The sequence below is a fragment of the Primulina tabacum genome, chromosome 4 (genome assembly GCF_025594145.1).
Source record: "Primulina tabacum isolate GXHZ01 chromosome 4, ASM2559414v2, whole genome shotgun sequence".
Taxonomy (NCBI): Eukaryota; Viridiplantae; Streptophyta; class Magnoliopsida; order Lamiales; family Gesneriaceae; genus Primulina; species Primulina tabacum.
The window spans coordinates 22199182-22206351 of NC_134553.1; the positions used below are offsets into that span (position 1 = coordinate 22199182).

The following is a 7170-nucleotide window of genomic DNA, read 5'->3' on the forward strand; positions in this document are numbered from 1 at the left end:
AGAGTGATACAAATCATATGTTGAACACATTTCCAGAAAACCAACCTATAAGTTGAAGAATTTTAAATAATAGAGAGTGACGGGTTTTGTGACTTTGTGTTCCCAAAGTTTGTGCGGCTTTACGATAAAAAAAATATCTCCCTCGTTTCTTATAAAAAAATTACGAATTTGCTATCGAATCGAAGATAACACAGAGTGCTACAAATCATATGTTGTACACATTTTCAGAAAACCAACCTATAAGTCTCCGAATTCGAAATAACAGAGGGTGACAGGTTTTGTGACACAGAAATTCCACAGTTTGTTCGGCTTTAAGATAAAAATCTTATCTCCCTCGTTTGTTATCAAAAATACGAATTTGCTATTGAATCGAAGATAACAGAGAGTGCTACAAATCATTTGTTGAACACATTTCTAGAAAACCAACTTATAAGTCACAGAATTCGAAATAACAGAGGGTGGCGGGTTTTGTGACACGGAAATTTCACCCGAAGACTCAAGATATCAATCGGCCCTCTCCTAAAACCCACAAACTTCAACTCCAGCCTTATGTTTCCTTCTTACTCTACGTGTACAGCCCTTAGCAACATAAGATTGGCAGCCCTTCGCACCAAAGCAAGAAACCGTGAGTTGTGCGCAAGTTATACGTATATATATGTCAAAATCTTTACAAAAGTGATGTTATAAGTGGGACCAACGAATTAGCAAGCAAATATATATATAATCACGCATATAGATCTTTACAAAAGTGATGTTATAAGGGGGACCAACGAATTATCAAGAATATATATATATAATCACACATATGAATGCTATAAATGATGAGAAAAGATATATATAGCGTGCCTTGATGTTTATATGCTTGAAATCTCGAAGAAACGCGTGTCGGAGAAGCGTCGGAGGAGCGGCGAGGGAACTTTTCTTGAAAACTTGAGAGGAAATGAAGGTGCTGCTGAAAGATACAAGAGTTTGCTGTTGGAAAAATGAATGGGGTGGCCAACTAATAATTAGGTAGGTTTAGGGTTTAGTTTAGGTGCTAATTAAGTCACTAATGGGTTCTAATTGAAAGTTAAATAGATTAAAAGGGTTTTGAGCTTATTAAGTACTAAAATAAACTCATCAAGCCCAAAAATGTTCCCAAAAAATATTTCGTTTAGTTATGTTTTTGAAAATATTGTCTGAGCCCTCAAAAAGTCCCCCGACTCGCTAAATTTTGCATGCCGGTTAAAAATGTAACATGACTGGTAAAAATAACCAACCAAGGACCATTTTACAAAATCATACTTAAAAACACCTCATATTAATCAATTAAAATTAATCTTTCAATAAAAATATTTTTTCCTGAATATCCCGATCTCTGTTGCTCGCTCGAGCGCGAATTGCAACTTAAAATCCTAATGCATGAAACTTTAAACAAATCATGAATTAAAACACAAAGTAATGAAATAAACATGCATTTAAGGCTTAAAAAAATTAGTAGAAATTTAATAACTTGTATACATGTGGTTCACGTAGACCTTCAAATTTTCAGGACATTACATTTTTAGTGTTCAATCTGTCAGTTTAGCTTTCTGTCGCACATAATTTTTCTGATTAGCTAACTGACATTGACTTAGCGAGAAAATTCAAATTTTAACCAAATCGAATTATTTTTAGAGTATGTCTCTTGTGAGACGGTCTCACGAATTTTTATCTGTGAGACGGGTCAATACTACTGATACTAACAATAAAAAATAACTGGCATAAAAAGTAATATTTTTTCAGAGATTACCCAAATAAGATATATGTTTCACAAAATATGACTCGTGATACCGTCTCTCACAGATTTTTACTTTATTTTTAATAAGCAAGTGTGATAAACATTCACTCATATCTAAATCACCCGATCCTAACATGACAAATAAGTTAACAAGGAAATAATAATACTAATAATAACAACACCACCACGAAGAAATAATGAAAAAATTGTGAAGTCTAGTCAAATCCAATAACAAAACCGAATGAAAGCAAAATCCAAAAGAAAAATTTATGAAGTCTCATCAAATCCGATATAAAAACGAATAAAAGCAAAATCCACCCAACCAATGATAGCAAAGTGCAATAGAATCTAATACTAATAATCAGAGTGCAATCGAAAATCCACCTGATATGGAGAAAAAAGAGTAAAAGTGCAATAGAAAATATACGCAGCAAAACCAAGTTCTTGTTTCAAACTGGCAGCGAGGCCACGCCCCGGTGTGCTGTGGAGGTCTGGAGCTGCACCTCTCCCGCTGGCTTAGCATCGTCGGGAAACCGTCGGGTTGCCGTAAAGCTTGTAATAAGCGTACACAGAGAGTTGCACAAATCCCAGTACCGCTCCAATTCCGTTTCCAGTCTGTATGTATAATTAGCATTAATTAGTTTTCAGTTGAATAAGAAATAGTTTATACGAAATTCTTGTAGCTAGAACATGGAACTAACTTACGGCAATATACAAATCGAAGGTCTTGAGGTTAGCGTAAGTAAACCACACGATCCCGTTTACAAATCCAGCCAAGCAAAGCCAGAATGGCAGGAATTCCACGCTTTTAGTTTGGACAACCTTTTTCTGTCGAGAGCCAAAAACATGCAAGCAATCCATCAATCTAAACGAATGTGAAATTCGATGATCAAAGAACTGGAAGCAAGGAGTGTGAAAAAACTTACAATGATGGAGAGAGGGGAGCCGTACATCATAATACCAGCAAGCACACAAATGATCCCCACAAAAGTTGATCTCTTGGTGTGTGTGGGGAAGCAAAGAAGCGTGACTGCTGCTATGGTCCCAACCAACGCTGCCTCTCCAAGTAGAAAAGCTCCTATGATTTTCTGAAAGAAATAAAGATATCAGTAAATTCGCTTGACCCACAATTGTTTTTTGGCAGAATGAATCAATTTAGTTCATGTATGTATAATCACTCACCCTGTTCCTTTTGCCGGTGTAGGCGAAGAAAATGGTGAGGTAAATCAACTCCAAGGCCAGGCCGATGCCGTTGATAGTGATGACGAGCGTGCTATCGGGATGAACGACGGGCAACCCATAGAAAACCCAGAATAAACAGTTGAGCACACAGAGAAGATAGGGGTATGGATGGAATTCCTCCGTACTCTTATTCTGCCATATCCTCTTGAAAGTTGGCCTATAATATGGAGTATTGAATAAAATTAATAGTTTATCACATCAAAATAATTAAAAAGACTGTTCTTTTTTTATCAAAATTTCGTGAATATTGTCATGTATATTCCAAAGTTTTCCGATGCAGTAAGTCAGATTACGATAAAATAAATCAACCGACTAACATTTGGGGAAACTTTTTTTATATTCTAATTTTAAATTCTAATGTGTAAGAAAGAGAGAAGTTGTACCAATTATGAAATTTTATCATTATAATATGGTTTCGATCATATTATTACACTTAAAACAATTCATTACACTTTTGCGAGGGTAGAGCTTTTAATACATAAAATCAAAATTTGATTAACACGAGAGAGAGAGATTACGCTGGAGAGATGAAGAGACCAAAAGATATAACATTACCTGGAAAAAAAAAAAAAGAAGCAAGGATGGATAGTTAGGCAAAATCGAATTTTTTTTTAAAAGATTTAAAGAAAATATAAATGGATCAGGATAATATCGAAACCAAATCTACAAGATTTAATTTTTTCATCCCAAGATAATTCTTGCAACTAATTTGATTTAAAAAAATATTTAGAGCAAATATAAATGGATCAGGATAATATCGAAACCAAATCTACAAGATTTTAATTTTTTCATCCCAAGATAATTCTTGCAACTAATTTGATCCTTTCAAAATTCTAATAATTTTTTATTGACATTAGGGTAATTGACGCCTTATTTTTCAAATTATAATTTTCCATAAAATTTCACCAAAAAACACATACATACATAATTTGTTATTTATATTGGGATATCATCGCAGCAGAACATCATAAATAACATCAACAATGAATTGAATAAAATGAACATCAATATTTAGAATGGTTCACTTCTAATTTGCCATAAAATTCCACAAAAAACACAAACATGAGTGGTTGGCTAGATTTGTTTAGCAATTCATGCCTTTTTTCAAATTTTGTTTTCACATTAAAGAGAAGTAAAATCCCACCAAAATATACATAAATAATTTTTAATGCACTCTTTTGGAAAAATAAATCTCACAAATTCAAACAAGCAGATACACATTAAGTAAATTTTTTTTATATGCCCGACGAAACTCAAATTAATTCAATCGAAGTTATCGGAAACGCAAAATTCATCAAATCTATATTAACATGCACCATGAATGACTTTCATCCGGCATACACACAGATTGCGCTTATGTGCGCGTAACGAATTGCAACAGATATTAGAGAGATGTACGTATATTACTAAACAGGATACACGCAATACACGTATTAAACACACATGAACTACACACAATACGCATACAATTATCCTCGTGAAAATTGATAAACGAATCGGCTCTAGCATTACTTGAGTCGGATTGGAACAATTTGGAGGCGGGTCCCTTCTAATCAACGTAAAAATCAATTGTTCTAACGATCAAGAGAAATAATAACGCGACTCAAAAGATTATCAGACTGTTAATCAAGTCAAGAACTCCTTAAATAATCAATAAGAGAACAAGATTGGAATGTATACGATCGGAGAAAGCATGAAAACGAGACGAACCGATGATGCCGATGATTGTGCGAGCAAGAGCTTGTCCGGCGTAAGTCATCTTCTCAATAAAAATATTGATCTGACGGAAAATTTAATTAAACTCTAAACACCTGAAACTGATATACCGCAGAGAGAAAAGTTGAAAGCTGAATGGGGAAAATAGGAGTGAGGTACCCTAATATATAGGGAGGGTCGCAGTTTGAGTCCAAGTGAAATTATAATTACAGATTCTTAAATAAGCTTGATTTTCTTGGTTTCGTAATTAGAGTCGAATTCGAATGGACGTAAATATCAGTTTTCACCTTATTTTGTTAAAGACTTTTAAAACAAATACTTTGGTGATTTATACAATAAGTAAAAGAATGACACAATTTTATATAGTTCTTATTTTATAGTGAGGATTTTGAGATTGCAACCAAATTCACGGCATAAAAGTTTATATTTCATGGGGGTCAGGGCACGTGACATTAATCACCTTAATTAAATTGCATGAATGAGTACTAATGGCACGTTTGGCAAAATCAGATATTGACCAAAATAAAGTTAATGCAAATATTGATTAAAAACTTTGTATGCACATGAAGTGCCCATGTAAATATATCACGACCTCGTGTTTTTTCGGGACGTACGTCATATACATACAAAAATAGATACAATTTCGTGTTCCATAGGCGAATATCTCTATCTTCCATTCATTAATAAAAATTAACATTAAAGTCTAGTAAATTTAGAGACTCGAATGATAGTAGTTGGATGAAACAAATAAAATTATTAGTACATTTTTGTTAGATAATAATGTTGGAATAAGCTATTTATAATTTTTTTTTTCTTATATGATGTTTAGTTTGATATTTTTTATCTTTAATTTTTTTCTTATTGTTTTATTAAAAATTTGGTAAATAAACATTAAAAAAAAGCCATTTCATGTGTTAATTTGATATTGTAAAAGGGTATGGATACTTTGTCCTCCACGGATATGGAGATGTTGCCGAGCCATTGCTATCCCTAGTGCAATCTCTCCCCTTCCCACATTTCCAAATTATTATTCTATATCTTCAAATTTTTGATAAATTATATCACTTAATTAATCCTAAGCATGCTAGTAAAATACATCATCAATACGAAACAACCGAACACCAAAACATCCCAAAGCAGACTGAATTCCCAAGACATTCTCACCTTTCTGTCAAGAATTCAACGAAGCAGCAGTTCACCTCCTATCGTTGGCACCGTTGGATCGATTTTTAGAGTCTTGGACCTGATATTTTCACACTAAAACGAAGTTAACACATATTACTGAATTCAGAATCGAACGAACTTGAAATCGGGTGGCAGAAACTATCCGAATCTACCCCGAACTTACCTGCAGCAAATCTCACAGCCCTGTGCAGTTCTGCTCGGTTTGCGTTTGTTCACCTCGTTCCTCGCTAATACTCCTGAACTTTCCCGCAGGACATACGTTTGGTATCACGCAGAAAACGACCATTAGACCTACAGAATAAATCAAATCCGGACAACTTTCAAACAAATTGCGACTCAAATCTCCATAACAATGGATGATTGATCCTCAGACATTTCCCAATAAACAAATCGAGAACGAACTATAAAGCAGAACATCAATAGATGGGGAAAAAAGCTTACTAATGGATCGGAGTACTTTGTATCGATTATTCGCTCGAGTTGTTGATCTTCGTGCGTACGTCGCAGTTGTGAATATATTTCCTGCAGAGCTGATGCTCATATATATAGGCAATACACGTACGTTTGGATGTGGATAGTGTGTACAGAATTTAGTTATAACAGAATATCCCATGTGATTTTGCTGTTGCGATCTTCGGCCCTCTTCCACTAACAGGATAGTGTGCAAGTGCATAACAGAATTTGTTATATATCAATATTAATATCCTCTGGATAAGTAATTAATCATAGGCATCCCCGAGCCGGAGAAAGGGGCGTAGCCAGGAAATTTTTTCGTCCTGGACTATATGATTGATAAAAATAAATAAAATAGTATTAATTAAATATTAAAAAATTAAAATATGATAAACTACTAATTTATAATAAAAAAACACTTATCAAATATTTAATGGTAACTGCTAATATTACATAGTGACACGAACAAGATATAAACTACTGAAGTTGTGCTCTGCGGCTTTTCATATAATAGAATTCATCAATTATTGAATCAGTATTAATCTTCGCAGTAAACTTTCTTTCAATGTAGATAATCATCGAGGTTCTAAAGCAGATCTAAGTTTAAGAAGTTCTACGTCTCCATCATTGAATCTGTTATTGAGTTCTTCAATTTGAAAATCTGTTGCAGCATTAAATATATCAAAACGATAATGGTGCTCAAATGTAATAGAATTTCTTTGATGACACGAACGTCATGCAGCAGATCTATAACAATAATTCATATCTAGTATCTCAATGCCATTATTTTCACAAAATGATTGCACGATCATTAG

General features: G+C 33.8%; 1 pseudogene; it reads right to left on the reverse strand.

Moving 5' to 3' along the window:
• Positions 1-2087: 2087 nt before the first annotated feature.
• Positions 2088-6419, reverse strand: LOC142541592 (bidirectional sugar transporter SWEET4-like; annotated as a pseudogene).
• Positions 6420-7170: the final 751 nt, after the last annotated feature.